General features: G+C 44.6%; 1 protein-coding gene across 3 annotated transcripts in view; it reads left to right on the top strand.

The window, feature by feature from the left end:
• The window catches only part of LOC308328721 (leucine zipper putative tumor suppressor 2 homolog), a 76,547-nt gene that overhangs the window by 27,160 nt on the left and 26,145 nt on the right, over window positions 1-23,242 (top strand). For 2 of the 3 annotated variants that reach the window (XM_080782821.1, XM_080782819.1), the window contains exon 1: window positions 21,755-22,057. The gene's annotated coding sequence lies outside the window, so the exon portion shown is untranslated. Of the gene's footprint in view, window positions 1-7,142; window positions 7,273-21,754; window positions 22,058-23,242 lie in introns of those variants that run through there. The other variant, XM_080782820.1, reaches the window with a different exon arrangement.

Raw genomic sequence — 23,242 nt, 5'->3', positions numbered from 1 at the left:
GTCCAGTGTTGCCGGATTCTGTGAGAGAGCCAAGCAACCAGACAGTGTTGTTTTTGGCAGCAAAATTTGATTGTAGTTTTAGTCATAGTCTATTGAATAGTTTTCACATCTTAGTCACCCGGAATGTTTTAGTGTTAGTCTAGTTTTAGTCGACTAAATGCAATTTGATTTTAGTCAACTAAATCTACAGTTGATTTAGTAGAGTTGTGTGTTTTGGTGGGTCTTGATGCCGTCGTAATGGCTGATTTTACACTTGCTAAAAATAGCCGATCTACAAGCTCACAACGCGTCGTGTGAGCTTGTAGATTGGCTATTTTCAGCATGCAACCAAGTGTAAAATGACTTATACTGGATCTCTTGTCCAGTGTCCACTAGTCCCCATTTTAGTCAGTCTAGTTTATATTTCGTGACGAAATTGTCGATATATTTAGTCTTATAGTTTTAGTCATCATAGCTTAGTTTTCATTTAGTTTCCATTTAGTTTTCGTCAGTGAAAAAAGGTAGTCGACGAAATGTTTTCGTCCATAGTATTAGTCGACGAAATCAACACTGCAACCAGGTCCATGAAAACAAGCCCAAAAGAAGTGGCTATACTACGACAGGGTTTCTCAAAGTGGGTGCTGTCCCGTTGTGACACGTTGTGAGCTTGTAGATCTGCTATTTTTCGGGTGAATGTTTCCTGCAGAATATAGGGATGCTGGGCGTTCAAGTGATTAAATGACTAAGTACTATGAAGTTATTTTCAATCAGATATATATATATATATATATATATAGTAAGGGCACAATATAAACAAATGGGTGGGGCTGAGAAAGGCCCTTATTCAACAGCACAAACCACACCAATGAATACTTTTGAATACCACATTTTGAATATTTTTCAAATATTTTTCACTGTCGCAAAACATGTGTATTATAGGGATGATTACGTGCTAATTTAGGGCTCCATGGTGTGACAATATTTGGGAAACACTGGTTGCAAAATGCAACCCACCAACTACCAAAATGTTCAGGCGACTTTACAAAAGCCCACAGTCACTTATTATAAGCGGACATGGCAACACTGGTGCAGTCGTGTGTGCGTGTGCGTGCGTGCATGTCTGTATGCGTGTGTACTGTGCGCTGTCTGCGTGTGTGCACGCGTCTCCCCAGCGCTCCCCAGTGGACACTTGGGTTAATGACGCCAGGCTGAGTCACTCCTACCTCCACCTCAGTTCACCCCCCTTCCCCTCCTCCTCGGCCCCTCCCCCAGCCGTAGCCACTGTTAACCCCTTAGACCCCACTCTCTGCTGGGTGAAACGGACAGTTCTGTACAGCCTGGACTGCTCTGTCCTCGTCTACACCTTAGAGTATATATGAATAGAGAATAGAGGAAACCCTGAGGCGAAATGGATTGGACATAGTGGGTGAATTTGGTATTGCAGCGCTGGGCCAAACTCATGAACACGCTGGTCCGTTGACTATCATTGTGCACGTTCATGATGACACGTGAACGCTGTTTCATACGTGAACGCCGCTGTTTCATACGTGAACGCGTGCAATGATAGTCAACGGCCAGCGCGTTCATGTGTTTGGGGCAAATCCATCCCGGAATGCACTGCACTCTGTTCCTACCCGGAAGGAGGAGTGAAATCGCCTCATGCGCTTTTGAGCAACTTAATGCAAGTGGATGGGAGGAGATACCCGGTGCCGTCTCTATTCATATATACTGTACTCTAAGGTCTACACCAACACTAGACTCTATTCATATATACTGTACTCTAAGGTCTACACCAACACTAGACTATTCATATATACTGTACTCTAAGGTCTACACCAACACTAGACTCTAGTCATATATACTGTACTCTAAGGTCTACACCAACACTAGACTCTATTCATATATACTGTACTCTAAGGTCTACACCAACACTAGACTCTATTCATATATACTGTACTCTAAGGTCTACACCAACACTAGACTATTCATATATACTGTACTCTAAGGTCTACACCAACACTAGACTCTAGTCATATATACTGTACTCTAAGGTCTACACCAACACTAGACTCTATTCATATATACTGTACTCTAAGGTCTACACCAACACTAGACTCTATTCATATATACTGTACTCTAAGGTCTACACCAACACTAGACTCTATTCATATATACTGTACTCTAAGGTCTACACCAACACTAGACTCTATTCATATATACTGTACTCTAAGGTCTACACCAACACTAGACTCTATTCATATATACTGTACTCTAAGGTCTACACCAACACTAGACTCTATTCATATATACTGTACTCTAAGGTCTACACCAACACTAGACTCTATTCATATATACTGTACTCTAAGGTCTACACCAACACTAGACTCTATTCATATATACTGTACTCTAAGGTCTACACCAACACTAGACTCTATTCATATATACTGTACTCTAAGGTCTACACCAACACTAGACTCTATTCATATATACTGTACTCTAAGGTCTACACCAACACTAGACTCTATTCATATATACTGTACTCTAAGGTCTACACCAACACTAGACTCTATTCATATATACTGTACTCTAAGGTCTACCAACACTAGACTCTATTCATATATACTGTACTCTAAGGTCTACACCAACACTAGACTCTATTCATATATACTGTACTCTAAGGTCTACACCAACACTAGACTCTATTCATATATACTGTACTCTAAGGTCTACACCAACACTAGACTCTATTCATATATACTGTACTCTAAGGTCTACACCAACACTAGACTCTATTCATATATACTGTACTCTAAGGTCTACACCAACACTAGACTCTAATCTCTACAGCTTCACGACCAGTGGTGGAAAAAAGTACTCAAAGTAAAAGCATCAATACTGCAGTGTAGAAATAAAAGTCCGGAATCCTAAATGTACTGCCAACAGTAAAAGTACACTCATTATTATTTATGCAGAATGTCCCATTTTAAGTTTTCAAATGCATAAATCAGGCGATCAGACCCGTTATGTAATAGTCCTGCTTGTCTCAATTGGGCAGGGTGGGCAAGCATTGGGTCTGGTTCCGTTTGTGGGTCACAGACCAGTTCGTATGGGTCCCTTTATTTTGATTATTTTCCTACATTTTGTTTTTATTATTTCAAAACATTAAACAAAATCTTTCAAAAAAAAGCTACATTTTCCATTCATTAAAAACAAACTCAATGATACATTTTTTTTCAGTAATTTTGTGAAAATAGCCGCTCTACAAGCTCACAAAAGCTACGAGCTCACTGAAATACGGAGAGGTGGGCTCCCGTGCTGTGTGTGTGCGCGTGTGTGCACGTGAGTGCGTGGGTATGTATCTGTATGTATGCAATGTAATCTATTTACCGGTGATCCAGCAGATTTATAATCTCAATCTAATCTGAGCGCCTGGGTTCAAGTCAGCACAGTCAGCGAGATGCCATCTACTGATTAGAGATAGCTGGGTGTGCATGTGTGCGTGCGTACGTGCATGTGTTGCGCACGCGTGTGATATGTGTGTGGTGAATGCAATAGTGCACGTGGTGTTACTCTGCGAGAGATTGCCGTGGTAGAATCTAAGGTCAAGTTTTTTGGCCTCGCCGTTTGTTTTAGAATAATTAAAAACTGTAAATCTGTCCAGGAGAAGGCGTGTGTGTGTGCGTGCGTGTGTGTGTGTGTGTGTGTGTGTGTGTGTGCGTGTGTGTGCGTGTGTGTGTGTGTGTGTGTGTGTGTGCGTGCGTGCGTGCGTGCACAGGCTTTCAGGAGGTGGAGGGCATGCAGTACTTTCACCACATCAAGCCTGGGCTTCCTTGTTTGGACATGTCATTAAGTCGGGAAAACATTTAACGTCTTTAAAACAATAAATAAAAATAGCACAACTACAAACTCGCAAAATGTCGCAGCTTGACATGACGTGAAGCTCTTCAGCGCGACACTGCTCTCTCCAACCGTTGGGGCGGAAGCAGCTGCTCACAGGTAGAATTTGGGAATTCACCCTTTGTCAGCCTTCTGATTGGTCCCTGACTGACTAACCAGCACAAGAGTGTTTATGTTGAATTTGCTAAAACATAATTTTTGGAAAAAACTAAAAACAAACATGATATACAGTAGGCTCTGGCCTGGGGGCGCGTCACGCGTTCGAGTCCCGTTCATGACGACCTTTGCTGCGTGTCTCTCCCCTTCTCTCTCTCTCTCTTTCCTTTCTGTCTTCACTTGAAACTATCAATAAATAAAAAGCAGAAAAGACAAAAACAAATCTTTAAAAAAACTAAACGGGAATAAAGAACTAAAGCCAGCGTGTGTGTTACGTCTGCCTTACCTCCACAGACTATGCATTACTGTACAGGTCAGGTTTCAGGTCAAGAGAGAAAGATAGCGTGCATAGCATCACCCCACTGTTCGGCCGCAGGAAACTTTCGGCAGAGAATTGCTAAAAATGTTTTATGGACCCATAATAGTGATTATTATTTAAGTTAAGTTTTGCCATAACCATTTATTTTGCCATAAATCAGGTAGCTTTAAGGTATGGCCAACTGTTTCCTATATTCAGTATTCGGTTTCGCTTTCCCTTTTGGTGCATCATATTGTATTTGTTTGTTTTTAGTTTTTTTGCTGAAAAGGTAAAGCTCTTTATGGTGACGGTAATCGTTGCTACCTAGACCTCTCAGTAACAGGGGGTCTCCCCGTCTCTTCGGCACTTCAGTAAACAGAAAATGTGTTTTCCGATTTTAATTTAGAATTTTGTTGAGGACCTCGTAGATGGTGAGCAGTATTTAGAAATATGATCTGTGTTTGACCCGGAGGGAGCCAATGATGGTCACAGTAGGACTGGTGTTTGGTTCTGCTGAGCAGGCTGAGTTTTTGTTTGACATACTGTGTTGTTTCTTGAGGACTTTAGAGGTAGAAAAGGCACAGTATGTTAAAATGAACCCATTAGTGAAATACGCAGCTGTGGCTCAGGAGGTAGAGCAGGTCGTCCAATGATCCGTGAGTCGGAGGTTCGAATCCCGGCTCCTCCTGTCTACATGTCGAAGTGTCCTTGGGCAAGACACTGGACCCCACACTGCCTCCAATGAGTCGGTCGGTGTGAGCTTGCCAACATTGTTGTGGGAAGTGAGGACGCTGGCGTCGACTGTTCGCCGCTTCACCTCCCAATGTATGAATTAATGAACCATTGTAAAGTGCTTTGAGCACTTGGAAAAGCGCTATAAAATGCAATTCATTATTATGTCCAAAATCTGAGCTTCTACTTCCACCACTGTGTGTCTCCTATGATAGATGAGCTTACAATACGCCCACATCTTCTCAAATGTCCTGCCATCCTCGCACAGATGACTGGCCTGGCCAACACGCCATATATCTATGTGTGTCGCATTTCAGTATGTCTTCATTACTCTGCTGGATGAAATTTTACATGTGAGCTGATTTTGCTGTGCGAGCGAAATAAAAAACTGAACAGGAGAGCTCTCACAGTGAGGGACGCGGAGACCTGCATCAACCTATTTTCGTCTGAGTCTCTTGAGACCCGAAAGATTAAGTCTGCCGTCTCCCCGGGACTCAAACAAAAACACGCATTATGGCCGTGCACTCAATAGCCGATCTACAAGCTCAGAGGAGCTGCGGTAGTTCTCCTATTTTAACTTTTTCAGATTATATGTATATTTGATAAGAAAAAAAAGGAGAGAAGGAAGGAAATCTCCTCTCCTCTCCCCATAAGGCTGAGTGGATCTTGACATGTGCATATTAGTGCCTCTCATCCACCTCCATGCGGCTGCTGTTGCTCCATGCTCAGCTGACCTAGTTAGGAGGAAGGTAGCAGAGACCACACACACACACACACACACACACACACACACACACACACACACACACACACACACACACACACATGTTTGCCAAACATTTACACCTCAAGTGCACACCATACAATGGGACACATGCAGTACAGTACAGAGGCTTGAGGTGCAAATAAAGACAGAGACCTTTTGCGAAGGGGTGTGTGTGTGTGTGTGTGTGTGTGTGTGTGTGTGTGTGTTTTCCCCTAGTTCTTTTTGCTCATGTGCTATGTGCATAGCTGCCCAGGTGGGGGCAGTGTGGCCCTCTAGAGAGAGTCATCAGTGAGTGTTGTGTTGGACAGTTGCTTTCAACCCTTTGCATATCAAGATCCATTATTTATTCAGCATTTGAAACCACCATTTAGCCTCTCAAGACTTTGAATATTTTGTCGTCATTGGATACGATTTTGATTATACAGCAATTCTATGCTGTATAATCAATATGTCTGTACTGTACACGGACAAATGTATCCGTGGCAATTTCTTTTTTCCTACTCTAAGAACATTATAATGTTATTATTTTGATCATAATACCCAATTACTGAGGGGTCACGGTGGCACAGTCGGTAGTGCTGTCGCCTCACAGCTAGAACGTCCTGGGTTTGATTCCCGCTGGGGACGCTGTGGGCGCTGGGGTGCATCATCAGTGCCCATACCCGAGGCGGGGTTGGCAAAAGGGCCCTTCTGTGTGGAGTTTGCATGTTCTTCCCGTGTCCCCTAGGGTAGGTACCCTCACATGTTCTTCCCATGTCCCCTAGGGTAGGTCCCCTCACAAAAAACATGCAGTAATCCTGGTCTTCTCTAAACTACCTCCCCCTGGCCAGCCGGGCGATGATGATGGGGAAAGGAACTGGTCGGAATAACCTGTGTTCCTTCCATGCGCTACATCCAACCAGGGAAACTCCTCCCTGTCAGGTGAAAAGAAGCATCTTGGACGACTTCTCATGCATAGAAGGAAGCATGAGGTCAGTCCACTCCCCCCCCCCCCAGGTTGGCAGAGGAAGTATAGAAAAAAATGGGTTGCAAAATCGTGGGATAATAAAAAATAAATAAAAGACCCAATTACTGAATGCCAAGCAAAACTGATTTACTATGACACTATGGCCCTTACAAACGGATGGTTCTGTTTGTACACACTCAGAGTTTCAGACCTGTTGTGGTCATTCACGACTATCTCCCCGTGTGTTTTTCTGGTAATATTATTGTCCGCTCATATAATAATAAAATAAAATAACAATTTGACAAAAATGTCCACCACAAGCCATGTGTAATGTCCAAAAATCTAAACATTTCTTCCACCCCTTCCAGTGGCACGCAGCAGAGGAGGAGGAGGAGGCCGGAGGAGGACGGGATGTTGCCCAGAGAGGAGTGAGGTGTTGGGGATGAGAAGTCTGCGGCCCCGGCCTGTGTCTCCCAGACCTCCAAGAGGAGCTGACTGGTAAGGAACTACGAGTTAAAAACACAAAACTCTGCCAGACTAAAAAATTATGTTGACTGTATACATTTCCCATAATGCTTTGGTGCACTGCTCCTCCTTGTGGATAGGGGGGTCTTACTGAGACAACATTTAGTCCAGGAAGGAAGTCATGCACACTTGGAAATATTAAATTATCTAAAGACACATATTACCCACATAAAACCCCCAGGAAAGTGTTTATTGTCTCTCAAACATCATTACAATAAGATCTGGTCCCTTTAAAACTCTCTCTCTCTCTCTTTCACCCTTTTTCTCCTTGGCTTTTTGGGGAGTCTGGGACGTTGGTCAATGGACTGAATCCGTGTGTAGGCCGAATTTAGTTAGAGTAACTTAAGTGCCCAGATATGCTAATAGGGGTTGTGGCCCTTTGAAGTGGCCCCTGAGGGGCTGGGCTGGTTGTTTGGTAGATGGATGGCATGTGGAGGGTGTTACACTCGGGGACAGAGAGTGATGGGGCGAGGGGTCACGGGGTGACAGGTTTCCGTGCGGTCCCCGTTCTCTGTCCAGACATGGAGGGTGTGACAGGAACACGTCACTAAGTGCTCCTCTCTAGCAGTTGTTTTCAACCCTTTTCATGTTAAGGTCCATTATTAATTTCGCCATTTGAGCCACACGGACCTGTTCCTGTGGGTATGGAATGTTCCGGGGACCCCCACACGGTAACTCTGGCATTTCTCAACCGCTTTGGATGCGGGGTGGGTCACCTGGGTGTGTTCCTGGGGACTAGATGTTCCGGGGACCCCCCGGGGACCCCCACACGGTAACAGTAACTATAACAATAAAGGTATACTGTAGTTGCACGACTCAGTTCACACAGGTGTGATTTTTGAGTGGTCCAACCACTCCTATAGACAGCTATGTGTGTGGCTGGGTCTGTCCCTGTGTCCCTGTGTCCGAGCACAGACAGCGTTATAGCATGTGTTCACCACCAAGTGTCACTGTTCCACAGCCTAACACACAGACACAGACACACACAGGCCAGGGAGGAGGGCTTGTTGCGAACGCACTGAGCACTTACTATGAGACTATAGGCCTGTTGCCCTAACATCTGTCATTATGAAAGTCTTTGAGCGACTGGTATGTAAACACCTGTCCAGCATAGCACTAGATCCCCACCAATTTGCCTACAGAGCAAATAGGAGTGTAGATGATGCAGTGTCCCTCTGTCTGCACAATATTACTCAACATCTAGAATCCAGATCCACCTATGCTCGTGTACTTTTTGTTGATTTTAGCTCCGCATTTAACACAATAGTGCCTGGGAAGCTGATTTCAACCCTACAGGAGCTAGGCGTCAGTACACCTCTATGTAAATGGATCTTTAATTTTCTATGTGACAGAAAACAGGTGGTCAAAATAGGTGATCTCGTCTCGCTGTCGAGGCTCCTAAACACTGGGGCCCCCCAGGGGTGCGTCCTTTCTCCACTTCTGTACTCTTTATACACTCATTTCTGTCAATCTCACTTTAGTACAGTTATGATGTATAAGTTTGCTGATGACACATCCTTAGTAGGTCTTATTACCAACGAGGTGGAAACCGACTACCGCAGAGCAGTAGAGGAGCTGGTGAGATGGTGTGAAAGTTACAACTTAATCCTAAACATCTCTAAAACCAAAGAGATGTTCATAGATTTCAGGAAAAAGAAATCGTGTCCCCTCCCCCCCCTCTTCATCAATGGGGAAGAGGTAGACAGAGTTTCCTCCTTCCGGTTCCTAGGGACCACCATCCATGAATCCTTATCATGGGATCTTAACACCAGTCTCATAATAAGCAAATCACACCAGCGTCTCTATTTCCTGCGGCAGCTTAAGAAGTTCAAAGTCAGCCAAGCAGCCATGACTCACTTCTATAGGGCCACTATTGAAAGTGTTCTCACCTTCTCCATGCTTGTCTGGTTTGGTCACACAACCTCTCAAGACAAATCAAAGCTGGAAAGAGTAGTACGTCGCGCATCAAAAAACATAGGATGCAGCCTCCCTACACTTTCCTCACTCTATTCCACCAGAATAATTAGAAAGGCAAACAAAATCATTGCAGACAACTCCCATCCTGCACATCACCTCTTCAATCTCCTCCCATCAGGCAGGAGATTGAAGAGGAGAAGTATCCAGAGCTCTACATGTCGCTTCAGGGATAGCACTTACCCAGTAGCCATTAGACATCTGAACCAATAGCACAGTATATGCATATAGCACTTTAAAAAAAACTGAATGTAATTTCATATGCTGCTGGTTTCTGTATTGTACTGTCCTTCTTGTTTGTGTATATGTTGAGTATGAACCGAGACAAATTCCTATCAACTTGTTGACATGGCAAATAAATTATTGAATCTTGAATCTTGAATCTTGAATCTTGACATAGCAGATCATGTCTGTCTGTGTGTCCGTGTGTCCCCCCTTTGTGCCCATATATGGAGCTGAGTGATTTGTTTGTGATTGATGCAACACACTCCATATTTGGACGTATAGCTGCTTTGGGGACTCCTTATATGGTTATGGCTAAGTTAAAAACTTAACTTAAAAATAACTTAACTTAAAAAAATAATAACTTATATTATATAATATCTTAAAAAAAACCAAATATGTACGAGCTGCGTTTGCGCGTCTTACTGGTACAGTACAGTACAGTACAGTACCACTCACTTCAGACGGGTTTGATTTTCTTTATTTTATATTCAGGAAGATTTTCGGGGAAATTCTGAAAAGATTTAGACAGTGATGGCATGCCCAAAACTGGGACACCAGGTTGTTGAGCTATCTCTGTTCTTTCCAATTGGCCCCTTAGCACTTTGCTCGCTTTTGACAAAAACATAGTAAAATAATAATGGGGGTTTTTTCACAGCAAATGCAATTTTCTTTGAACTGCCTCTTTCCGTCGCCTCTACTTGAAAGGCACAACCCGTTTAAAAATTAAATGACACATCGTCGTATGGAGCATTGGAGCAACTTACTGCAACCCAAACTTGTAGTTTAGTTTGTTCATATTCATGTATTCGGACGTATGTAGACACAGTGCATTTTCTTGCGACACACATAACGTACCGCTGACTCCAGACGGCCTCAGCATTTCCTCTTGGTCATCAACGCAGGCATGTAGTGTAACACGCATGTCAGACTGTGAGTGTGTATTGAGTGGATGTCAGTTATGTGAGCTGATAATAACATTGCAGCAGCTGTCTTCCTCTCTCTCTCTCTCCCCCCCATTCCAGTGGCTCCATTACAGCCTGCTGTCTGACTTGTCAGCCAGCCAGCCAGCCAGCCAGACAGTCAGCCAGCCAGACAGTCGGCCAGTCAGTCAGTCAGCCAGCCAGTCAGTCAGTCAGTCAGCCAGCCAGCCAGCCAGCCAGCCAGCCAGCCAGCCAGCCAGCCAGTCAGTCAGTCAGTCAGTCAGTCAGTCGGCCAGTCGGCCAGTCAGTCAGCCAGTCAGCCCACCCTGCCTGTGATCCCCCAGACCAGCCAGTTCCCCCGTCCCATATGCAGCTGTCCCCTTCCTTCACTGGCTGGCTGTCCCAGCCCCATGCACTGCCTCACTGCCTCACTGTCCCAGCCCCATGCACTGCCTCACTGCCTCACTGTCCCAGCCCCATGCACTGCCTCACTGTCCCAGCCCCATGCACTGCCTCACTGTCCCAGTCCCATGCACTGCCTCACTGCCTCACTGTCCCAGCCCCATGCACTGCCTCACTGTCCCAGCCCCATGCACTGCCTCACTGTCCCAGCCCCATGCACTGCCTCACTGTCCCAGCCCCATGCACTGCCTCACTGTCCCAGCCCCATGCACTGCCTCACTGTCCCAGCCCCATGCACTGCCTCACTGTCCCAGCCCCATGCACTGCCTCACTGTCCCAGCCCCATGCACTGCCTCACTGTCCCAGCCCCATGCACTGCCTCACTGTCCCAGCCCCATGCACTGCCTCACTGTCCCAGCCCCATGCACTGCCTCACTGTCCCAGCCCCATGCACTGCCTCACTGCCTCACTGCCTCAGCTAGTGGGACAGTTTACGCCAGCAGTGCTCTAAAAATGTTGAAGTGCCGTGAAGTGATACTCAAACCGGTTCTCAAACTTCTGCATCTCACGGGTTCACTTTGAGAACCACTGCCACATCCTCACTTTGGTGACATGGTGACATGGGTTTGACACTGTGTGTGTGTGTGTGTGTGTGTGTGTGTGTGTGTGAATAGTCTCACCTGCCCCCCCACCCCCACCTCTCTCTCTCTCTCTCTTCAAGCATTACTCAGTTCTCTTATTGCTTTTCCATGGCAGTGCACGGCAATAAAACCAGATTGGCTCACATTGTGGAGCTTAGAGCTGTGCGTGCGTGAGTGAGTGTGTGATCTTGTAGCTAGCTACAACGTACCTGATGATGCAATTAGATTTTATGCACACAGTAACCACAAACAACCAAACCGGAAGGGCCATGTGTGTGTGTGTGTGTGTGTGTGTGTGTGTGTGTGTGTGTGTGTGTGTGTGTGTGTGTGTGTGTGTGTGTGTGTGTGTGTGTGTGTGTGTGTGTGTGTGTGTGTGTGTGTGTGTGTGTGTGTGTGTGTGTGTGTGTGTGTGTGTGTGTGTGTGTGTGTGTGTGTGTGTGTGTGTGTGTGTGTGTGTGTGTGTGTGTGTGTGTGTGTGTGTGTGTGTGTGTGTGTGTGTGTGCGCGCGCGCGTGCATGCGTGCGTGCGTGCACCATTGCACTTCTATCACTATACTTGCTGCCTCCTGCATTATTTGCAAATTCAAAACAGAGTGATATTATCCAACAAGCACTTCCAAACTTCCTACAAGGAATTTTCTGACAGGAAGTAGCTCATAAAATGTCTATTTTTATTTTTTTTTATGAAAGAAACACTTTGCAGATAGAGGATTGTTATGAAACACCGTATTCTACGTATTGGACCCTCGTCTGGTTCTGGTGTGTGATGACCCGGTTGGCATTTCCATGGTTCGGCGGCGGACAGACAGACAGGCCGGCCCGGGAGAAGATTAACATGACACGAGACTTGGTCACATCAAAACGTTCACAAGGTTTATTCCACTTACAGCAGCATATATCTTGGATACTTCATGTCCTAATGACGTCACAGACTAGACATCACAATCACTGCCTGCCAGCCGCGGCCTTCAGCGTGCTCTAACACAGCTCCACTCTTATGTTACCATTACGGCAGGCAGTACACCATACATACAAGTACATTGCACGTATCAGTACCGAGTATCCGAACACAGTACCAAGTATCAGAACACTATAATACAACAGCCCACTCTTTTGTCCTATAAGGACAACGTCATCTGATACTGTATTTATAATGCGGAAAAGTGTACAATCACGCATGGATACCGAAAAACCTGGACTCCGCCAGGGAAATTGTATCCAGCCTCTCGTTATGTGATCTCTTTGCTTAATCAATAATCATTGATCAATCTCTGAGCAAGCACGCGCACGCCACCTGATTGTACACTTGAAACACAGACATAGGTGTAGAGAGAGAGAGAGAGAGAGAGAGAGAGATAAAATAGGAAACACAGAAAGAAAAGAGGAGGAGAAATCAACAATAAATACAATATATAATATATACTATATAATATACAACATATACACGTGGGGATAGGACAGGGTACATTAAAATATACACTCAACCTGAAATCATCCTGAAATCACTGATTATGTTTAAATTAGTTCATTTCTAACTAATGAATAATCACACTGAATAATGAATAATCACACTTAATTTCAACACCACAGGATTAGTTCATTCTAATCTATTCTCTCAGTCTAGCAGGTTTAGCCTGTATTACTCAACATTCTCTCCCAGTACATCTTGTCTCTCCTCAGTCGTCCTATCTGGCACATGTTATTGATCTGTCTGGGACGGAAGTACAGCCTGTCTTTACCTGGACTGGAACAAGGCAACCATCTCTGACATTTATAACTGACTAACCACTCTTTTATACCACTCCCCACTTGCATTATGCCTGCCTTATCCTACAGTGGAATGTGTGGGTGTCATGTATAGGGACAGTGTGTAATGACAGCAAATAAACACATATTTGACATTGAGACACAAGAAACCAGTCATTAATCTAATAAAAATAAAATGTTCCAAAATGTTCCATCCGTTCAAGACCCGAAAATGTTCCCGAACCGAAAATGTTCCCGAACTGGCTTACTCAACAGAAAATGTTCAAGACTTACTCCACCAGTCCAACACTTACTCCATGTTCAAGACTTACTCCACCAGTCCAACACTTACTCCAACAGTCCACTCTTACGACCCTACTCCACTGGAACCGATATGGCACAGAGCCCAAGCAACAGTTCTCCATACCGGCGACCGCGCGCAATTGTCCTGTACCGAATCCATCAGATAGTGCGCAGATGCATATGGCCCTGGCCGCCCCAGCATGCGTCATATAGACCTGGCTGTGCATTGTTGATGATATAGCATCCCGCTTACTCCATAAACATCGCGCGCGCGAAACAAATCTCGCGCACATTCTGCTCCAGGATGCTTGTCTCATATAGTCTGAGCAAAATAGGTCTTCGTCACAATGTGACTACTTCCTATTTCCTTCATGAGTTCAAGACCTGGAAAATGGTCATAGGACGTTGTTCAAATGGCACACTTGCGTCACTGCGGTCTAGGCCGACACAGACCCTCCTGGCCTGCCGACGTGTGACCTGTCAGATGCAGACCCTTGCAGGACGCGGCCTGCGTCCGGTGGCTGGTCTGGCCCTCTTGCAGACCTACCGGGGGTCTGCAGTACCGTCATGCTGGTCTGCTGTAGGCCGTAGTGGCGATGTGATGGTCCTGCTGTAGGCCGTGGTCTGGCCCTGCTGTAGGCCGTGCGCAGGCCCTGCTGTAGGCCGTGCGCAGGCCCTGCTGTCAGACCCTTGGTCGTGTTCTAATGCCCGAGGCGATCTCCCTTCCCCGGCTGAACGCTTAGGCCTTCTGGACCTGGTGATACACCAGTCCTGGGGCCGGAAACCCACTCAATTTCTGTATTTTCCCGTCTGCTGTCCGTCTCCTGTGGACAAAACTGAAAAGCACTGGGTTCCCCCCCCCCAAACAGAACAAAGATACACACGCATACTGTGTGTGTGTGCGTGGGAGCTTCATATCCCATCCTCATACTATATTGATTTTACTTCATCAATATTCCGCCAATCAATCAATCACCCATCCAAGGGGAATAATAATACAATTAAAATTTCTAAATGTGTATTTTTGAGCATGTGACGTGTCTACTACTTACATGAATGACCCCTGACACTGGTGCTTTCCTGACACCTCCGCTTCGTGTCTGCCCACCTGCTCTGGGTAAAACAATTTCTACAGAGCTCTCTGTGTCCTCAAAACAAGATAAGCTAACAGGGCCTTGCTTTACCACAACAAGACACCAAGCACAGACACTCAATTGTTATGGGTTAATTTGTTAATTCTTTCAGACCATTTGCCCTTGCACATGCACATACAATTTGTATTTGCCCTCTTGAAACACAATTAATCAGACACATTTCATCAAAAAATGGCGTTTGGGGAGATAGAAACATGAATGATAGTTATTCAGCCTGACGCAGATCCTGGTTCAGCATGACTGCATTCCTGTGTGTTTCTGTGAAAATAGAAATATATTAGGGTTAGGGGTTAGACAGTCCACTCTTAAACACGCTCGTGAGTTTTACCACAGAATATTATATGGACTACACATGGTGGACCCCCCTAAAATATCTAATGAACAATTCACACACACCAGTCCATACCTCAGACTCTTTTGACCATATTCTTTCCCTGGTCCTTTATAGCTTGACGGACCTTTCATAATTTGGCCTTTTCTATGCTGAATCACACTTCATTTAAATCTCTAAATATTTATTTGAACTGAATACGCACCCTTCTCTCACTCCTCCCACAAAACATGCGTCCATGTTGTAGGTTGACAAGAAGCGCCCGTTCAGCCTACTCTACAGCCTACTCTGCTGAGCATCGTTTCTGGGGTTACCCTAACAACTTGAACTTAGTAATTAATAAACTCGACTTGGGTTTTTTTCCTAACCACACTTAATGTTTAATACAAATTATTTCAGGCCTGTTGACTAGATTAGTGCACTGACTATCTTACTACACAAACGCTTACACACCTATTTTGTCTAACCTTACCATAACATTGTCCCAAAACACCAAAACAAAATCGTCTGTCTCAAGATCGATTTATTCGTGAGCATATATCCGCTCCTTCACAGGTGTATCTACTGAATGGGACCTACCGGTATATGTTATATAGGGTGTATGTGCTGTAGTCCTGTACTAATTTAATACACTGTGGTTATTATTTTAAACTTTTCTATTCCCCCTAGTCTCCACATTTGCCCTTACTTATCCGGACTTTATAGGACTAAAGTTGGTCTAACCCAATGAGACACCCTTACTTGTAATTCACTATTGACTGGGCCTAGGATCTATGCAGTATTGGTTTTATATTTTATTTTATTATTGGAGTTCCCTTCCAAATGGATTACAGCTGAGCTTATAAATTGCACCAACTTCTTCTGGGCTAAAGAATGAATTAGCCCTTCCTTACTTGAGTCATAATATACTTGATTCATTGACTTTTAATACTGAAAATGTCAATTCTACCCTGATGCACACACGTACGCGCGTACCTCCCTTTGAACAGGCACTTCTTCCTAGACCAAACACACCCTGTTGTCTATCTTTCTGTGTGCGTGCGTGTGTGCGTGTGTGCACATTAGTATGTGCCCCTGAGCTGTTCCACCTCTAAATGTGAAAAATAACTTGCCACACTTTGCCTAATTCCATCATAAAACTGGTAAAATAAATATTTAGGATTCCCATTCCACATCGTACTCCGCTGTTGCTGTAGATATGACCCCAACACTTCCTGTAGTCACGTGATGGAAGTGACATGCAGAAGTGAGATGCAAAAACCCCAAATGTTCATTGTTCAATTTAGTGTGGTCTCAACACACAAAACGCATGACATCAATGTGTCCCCCCGACACAACACTTCAAAGTTCAGTGCAAAACACATGTTCAGTGGTAAAACTCCACAAAATGTCATTCTGCTTCCTCTCTTAGTACAAAAAGAAAAGGTCCAGGTTCATTGTTCAGTTCAATCGCTTGTGTGCTCAACACACAAACCATCGCATGACATCAATGTGTCCCCCGAACACCCATGTCCCCAAAGTTCAGTGCCAAAAACAAATGTTCAATGGTAAAACTCCACAAAATGTCTTTCGGCATCCACTCTTAGGACAAAAAGTCATTGTATTGTCTTTCTGGTTGAAGTTCACCCCCCCTTCGGCTGGGTGGGTGCTGGCTGGGTGGGCAGATGACGATTCAGCTTTTAGATGTGACAAAAAATGGGAATTATAAATATTTTTAATACACTGGGTATATTTTTGAATGTGGCAGTTTTACTAAAATGTTTTTGAACATAAATGTTGACTAAACTTACACTTCCTTTTAGTGTGTTTGTGTGTGTAGTTGTATGAGACATGTACACACATGGCGTGCTTTGACTGCACCTATAATATGAACTGACCTACCAAGGCTGACTGTTGCCTCGAATATCCACTTAACAGGCTGAACTACACATAAGATATGACCTGACCTCCCTGAGTCATTTCCATTATGGTCTCTACTTAGGTTCTAAAATACCTAGGCTCTATGCTTCAGGCCTGTCTGATTCATATTCAACACACCCCCCCTCCATAATTGGGACTCTAAATTTGGGATCATGGATTTGGTGCAACCTAAAACGCTGTCTAATGATTGTATTTTGACTGGAACTCCACCAATTACTGCATTATAATGGAATAATTACTAATTTTGCTTCCTGTATTGGCTTACATTTCTTGATACATACTACTTAAACTTGAAGTAAATGTACTTAACCTGGCCAATTTTGAGCTATGACACTTAGTGAACGAGGCCCTACGGCCATTATCGAGCGTGTAGATCTGCTATTTTTAGTTCTCTACTGATACCTCAGTTGGGTCCCTAATATGTTACGGCCATTATCGAGCTTGTAGATCTGTTATTTTTAGTTCTCTACTGATACCTCAGTTGGGTCCCTAATATGTTCTATCTACCGTGACTTTGTAATACAAATGATCAGAGTGTAACTGTTTGCTGTGAGAAAACACACCACAGGCTTAGTACGCACTCTGTGAATATCCCTGTATTACAGACGTACCCCGTTAGAAACATCTAACAGATTAAATGAACCAAACACAGCAGGGACAACTTTCAGCTACTGTGCTATACCATATTGCTGCGTCAAACACAACGCAGTCTTCTTCCAAACTCTGTCAAGTCACAAGAACTACCAGTCCAACCTTATTTAACTTTCACTGCAGATCTATTTCACTCCAGATAAATACACTTAGTTTATTTGTTTACTTCACTTATGTCCAGTGGTCAATGTCTCATCACCACGTTGTTCCTTATGCTCCTAAATGTCATGGCATTATGTTTATGGCTATAATATGTTTTCATTTGTCCCATTTAATATCTTGACTGAATTCCATTCAGTCTCCTAACTTGGCATAATGAAGGGTCTATTCCTCTCTGAGCATACATGTATATGACCTTGGCTTAATGAGATAAGAGATAACACACTCCGTGAAGGGACTCTTTTGCTGTGTGGGGAAGTTATCTGCGCCAACGCTCTCCCGGCTTTTCTCTTGGCCCATTAAGAATTTCTCTTCTCAACTGTGGGTCAGAGAGTGCTTGTCTCTGCTGATAAGGTCTCGACAAGTTACCATGGCTACGCCATCTTGAGCGCCCGAGGTGCGGAACAGAACAGATGAGTTCTACGTCTCCGCTTCTATGCTACAGCGTTCATACTGAGTTGCAAACTTTTTCTCAAAAAAACTTTATAGCACTTCTAATCCTTATTTTGAGGATAACTTTTTATTATTATATTATTTCTCTATACGCACAATACATGTGCCCAATCATACCAGGCCTATATTTGCTTTTTTAGTGATTATTAGCTCTCATACTGAGAGCTACATATTGACCTTGGGCTTCGTGAGGGAGTGATTCTTACTAGCTGACTGCTGTGGGGGAGGTTTATAAACAAGTTCACAACACTGCTCTTTCAGCTTTCCTCCCTTGGCCCAGTGAGAAAAGAGATAGCTTCTCCTCTTCTGATTAGGCCAGTGTGCTGGTGAAAGAAATCACCAAGTTGCTATGGTTACGCAAGCCTCTGCGCTCTCCCGTCGCGAGAGTATGGCCCGTTGATCAGAAAAGATGAATACTCGTCTCTAACGGGCTCTACCAACCAAAAACGCTTACAGCTTTCTCAGAACTTTCTATGCGCTTCTGGTCCTTACTTTAAGGCCTTCCTTTTCTTTCGAGTACGTTTTGGTGTAATGACTTTTCCAGCTCACAGGGCAGGCTAAATAGACACTTTACACTAACATTAGATTACTATATTTCTGCCATACAAGGTACATTTTACACTTGATTCTCCAGCGCTTATATTTGATTTATATAAACACCAATATATATATAGCAGCTTCTGCTGCCTTCTGATTAATAGGCTGGAGACCTTTCTTAACACTCCGTTTTTGGCTATTTATAGCACTGGTAGATCGGCTATTTTGCACACTCATTTAAGTGAAATGAAACAGAAATGCGCCGTTGTCTCACTGACTACTGATTAATATTTCACTTATTCAATCCATCAGCCCCCTTAGGTTAGGGGTTGTTTTAACTTTGTAATCGCCAACATTCAACTCAATACACAGAGTGTAGCTCAGCAGCATGCCAGTGTTATATGAAAACCCCAGGGATAACACGTTAAACCACTCTTATATGCCCATTTCAATATCATCATGGCATATTTGGATGAATGTGGCAACTACTGTGTATTCTTAAAGCGTGACTGGGAAACACAACGTCACGTTACTTGCACATGTCCACCCCTCTTTCTGGGGGTAGCTTAACTTTGACTTTCCATTTGCGACAAGACAAACAATACACAACACAAAAGAATGGACAACCACATGGAATGCTCAAACGATGTCTGTTCACACACCAGCCCTTATCACTGCTACCTTGAAATTGGTAGCTAAATCTAGCAGTGACTTTTGACTATGACCAGAGTGTAACTAAAGTTTGCTGTGGGAAACACACCACAGGCTTAGTACGCTTATCTCACAGACGTACCCTGTTAGACAACATCTAACAGATTTATAAAAACAACAGACTGCAGCGTATACTCACAGCTGTTGTGCGGACAAAGTAGGCTATTCATCCGGCTTATAACCTCAGCTGCGATGCATCACTGAGGCCACTGACCTCTACAAGGAAAGTGTAATAATCTCTGCTGGCGTACCAAACGTCAGACTAAATATGGACTCTAACCATATTGCTGCGCGTATCTAACTACGCAGTCTTTTGCTAATGATCCTCATTAGGCTTATATATGGACTCTAACCATATTGCTGCTTGAACCCAAACAGTCTTATCTCTTAACTCTGTCACGTCACAAAAAAAAACAAAAACTGTATAAGTCACTTAAATGTTGAATTAACTGGGTCTTAATCAGTGAAATTTGGAAGCATGTACTACATATGTGGGAACTACAAAAAGACAAGGTTTAACTAAGGTAAACCCTGCATCATAACCTATATATTACCAGGTAAGAGGAGAGACACTTTTCTCTAATGAAGAGTAAAATATGAAGTGACTCACCTCTTATCTGTCCCGTTTCTGACACCAACTGTTATGAAACACCGTATTCTACGTATTGGACCCTCGTCTGGTTCTGGTGTGTGATGACCCGGTTGGCATTTCCATGGTTCGGCGGCGGACAGACAGACAGGCCGGCCCGGGAGAAGATTAACATGACACGAGACTTGGTCACATCAAAACGTTCACAAGGTTTATTCCACTTACAGCAGCATATATCTTGGATACTTCATGTCCTAATGACGTCACAGACTAGACATCACAATCACTGCCTGCCAGCCGCGGCCTTCAGCGTGCTCTAACACAGCTCCACTCTTATGTTACCATTACGGCAGGCAGTACACCATACATACAAGTACATTGCACGTATCAGTACCGAGTATCCGAACACAGTACCAAGTATCAGAACACTATAATACAACAAGGATAATTCAAGCTTTTCGTACAGCTGCAATGTTGGTGAGTTGGACGTCGTTTAATACTATCAGATAGGACCTTTCTCTATGGCTGTATGGGCTGTCGATGAGAAGAAATTCACTGCTAGAGCCGTAAAAGTCTTCTCTTATGGGGGTCCCTGGCATATCTTTTCAAATGGGGGTCTGCAGGGCTAATTAGTGTCAATGTGGGGGTCCTTGACATGAAGAAGTTTGGGAACCACTGCTGTATAGTGTAGGGAAAAGGCATGTTCCAGAGAGTGCAACAGGTGCTTACCGGAGGTGAAAAGATGACTATAGTCAAAAATGGAAAAGGTTAAACCATTACACATTTTGAGGTTAGGATTAGCCATTTAGAGGTTACTTACGCTGTAGATTGTCTATTCTAAAACGGTTAGTCCCAATACTGGATTCTGATTGGCTGGTTTCACTTTATATCATTCCCAGCCGATTCCGCAACTCTGTAGCTGGACTGGGGAAGAGGAGCGCTTGATTGCCTTACACACGGCATCTAAGCACCCCCGCACTCATATGACTGAGTGTGGCTCCGGGCGGCCTCCTAAAAGAACTTCAATGCCGTGCTAACGTTTAGATTTTGAAGTAAGCGAAGTATAGCGTGTGTGTGTGTGTGTGTGTGTGTGTGTCTGTGTGTCTGTGTGTCTGTGTGTCTGTGTGTGCGGGCATGTTCACTTCACAAACGGGGAGAGAAGAAAATAAATGTGTTATGTAATTCTACCCCATCTGGGTTAATTCTAAAAACTGAGGGGAGGGGGGGGGGGGCTCCTCCTCATCTCTCTCTCTCTCTCATCGTTAGATAATTACCGTGTGGGGGTGCAGCATCGAGGCTGCTGATTGGTGAAGGCGAGGCGAACCCCCCATCCCCCTGCATCCCCCGTGACACCCGATGTACGTGGCCCCAATGCTGCCACGCACACGCGCACGCACACACACACACACACACACACACACACATGCGCGCACACACACACACACACACACACACACCAATTGTCTGTTGTTGGAGGTGGGGATTCCACAGTGTTCAGAGAGAGAGAGAGGGAGAGTTAACAGTGGGAAACTTGAGGCAGTGTGTGTTTGGAGGGGGGAGGGGGAGGAGGGAAGGGGGGTGGAAGACAAAAGTGAGAGGAGGCATGATGGGGGAGGGGTCACAGGGGGAGGAGGCGGAGCTACAGGACGGACAGCAAGGAAGCTGAGAAGAAGAGGAGGAGCAGAGAGAGAGAGAGAGAGAGAGAGAGAGCAGAGGAGGAGGAGAGGAAAGGAAAGCTTCCTCTCCATTCTGGATATTATGAACGTCCTGCCTGGATCACAGCGCTGGAAGTTAATACCACTGGAATGAAGACATAGGGGGAGAGAGACACAGAGAGTGTGTGTGTGTGTGTGTGTGTGTGTGTTAAGGGAAGGGGGGGTGTGAGTGTGTGAGAGTGTGTGTGTGTGTGTGTGTGTGTGGAGGAGGGGGAAGAGAGGAGTGGGTAATCTGAACCGGCGGACAGACAGACAGAGACTGGAGTGATTTATTTTTCCAGTAGAGAGACGGGACCAGCACAGGCAGTAATGCAGGGTTCTCACCAGGGTAAGAGAGAGAGAGAGAGAGAGAGTGTGTGTGTGTGTGTGTGTGTGTGTGTGTGTGTGTGTGTGTGTGTGTTCGCGTGCGTGCTCGTGGAAAAATTCACAATACACAGAGAGATCAAAGTTCTTCTACAGTGAATGAGACTGTTAAGATATGTGTGTGTACTGTACACGTGCAGTGTGCATTGATTTAAGTGTGTTAAGTAATATGAGTTCAGTGTTCAACTGTTCATATTTCATATTTCTGTTGGTTTTCTTGTTATTGTCTCTGCATTCTGGCCTGTGTAGATGAGTACACCGTTGGCCATCATGGAACCTTGAGGGAGGCACCAGTACAGAGCTGTAGTTCCCAAGCTTTGTAGCTCAAGATCCAAAAGAGAAATGAGATGTTTTCCCCCCCAAACAAAATTATTTTTGAAAAATGTGATTTCAAGATAGGATCCAAAGGACATTAATATGTACCATGCGAAAGGATGGTTGTCCGCACACTGAATCACTTTTATTGAAGAGGTATACCTCTTCCATAAAAGTTTCCTGCATGGAGCAGTGATTCAATGTGTTTTCAAGTCATGCAAACGTGTGGGGGGGAAATATTTAGAAAATATTATTAAAATAATAATAATGATGGATGACAAGGATGTTCACTGCATGGTGACCCACGGAAATTGATCTGCGACGCACAAATGGCCCCTCCTGACCCAGCTGTGTGGGAAACCAGAGCGCATGAGAGAGCGTGTCTTTGGGAGGCTGGCAGTCAGTCAGTCATTGAAATGCCATTAATGGAAGGTGTGACAGGCAGGCAGGCAGAGCGTCTGGGACAGCCTGCTATTCAGACGGAAACACAGGCTCTTAAAGGATAGGAAAAGTACTTGAGGAATGTGGCGCGTACGTACGTAGGCCATGCTTGTATTCTAAAGTTAGCAACAGTCAGTCGAGTCCGGCCAAAGTCAATCGCACCCGAGCAGCGGCTATAATAAGGTTGTGATACTATGAAGGAACTGGTTGTCGGAGGCTCTGCCACACATAACACAGCAGCACCACACACACACACACACACACACACACACACACACACACACACACACACACACACACACACACACACCCACACTCACGTACACACACACACACGCACGCAAACGCACACACACACACACACACACGCACACGCACACGCACGCACGCATGC

Source organism: Protomyctophum bolini (genome assembly GCF_963924005.1).
Source record: "Protomyctophum bolini genome assembly, chromosome: 14".
Taxonomy (NCBI): domain Eukaryota; kingdom Metazoa; phylum Chordata; class Actinopteri; order Myctophiformes; family Myctophidae; genus Protomyctophum; species Protomyctophum bolini.
This window is presented reverse-complemented; position numbering and strand designations above follow the sequence as displayed.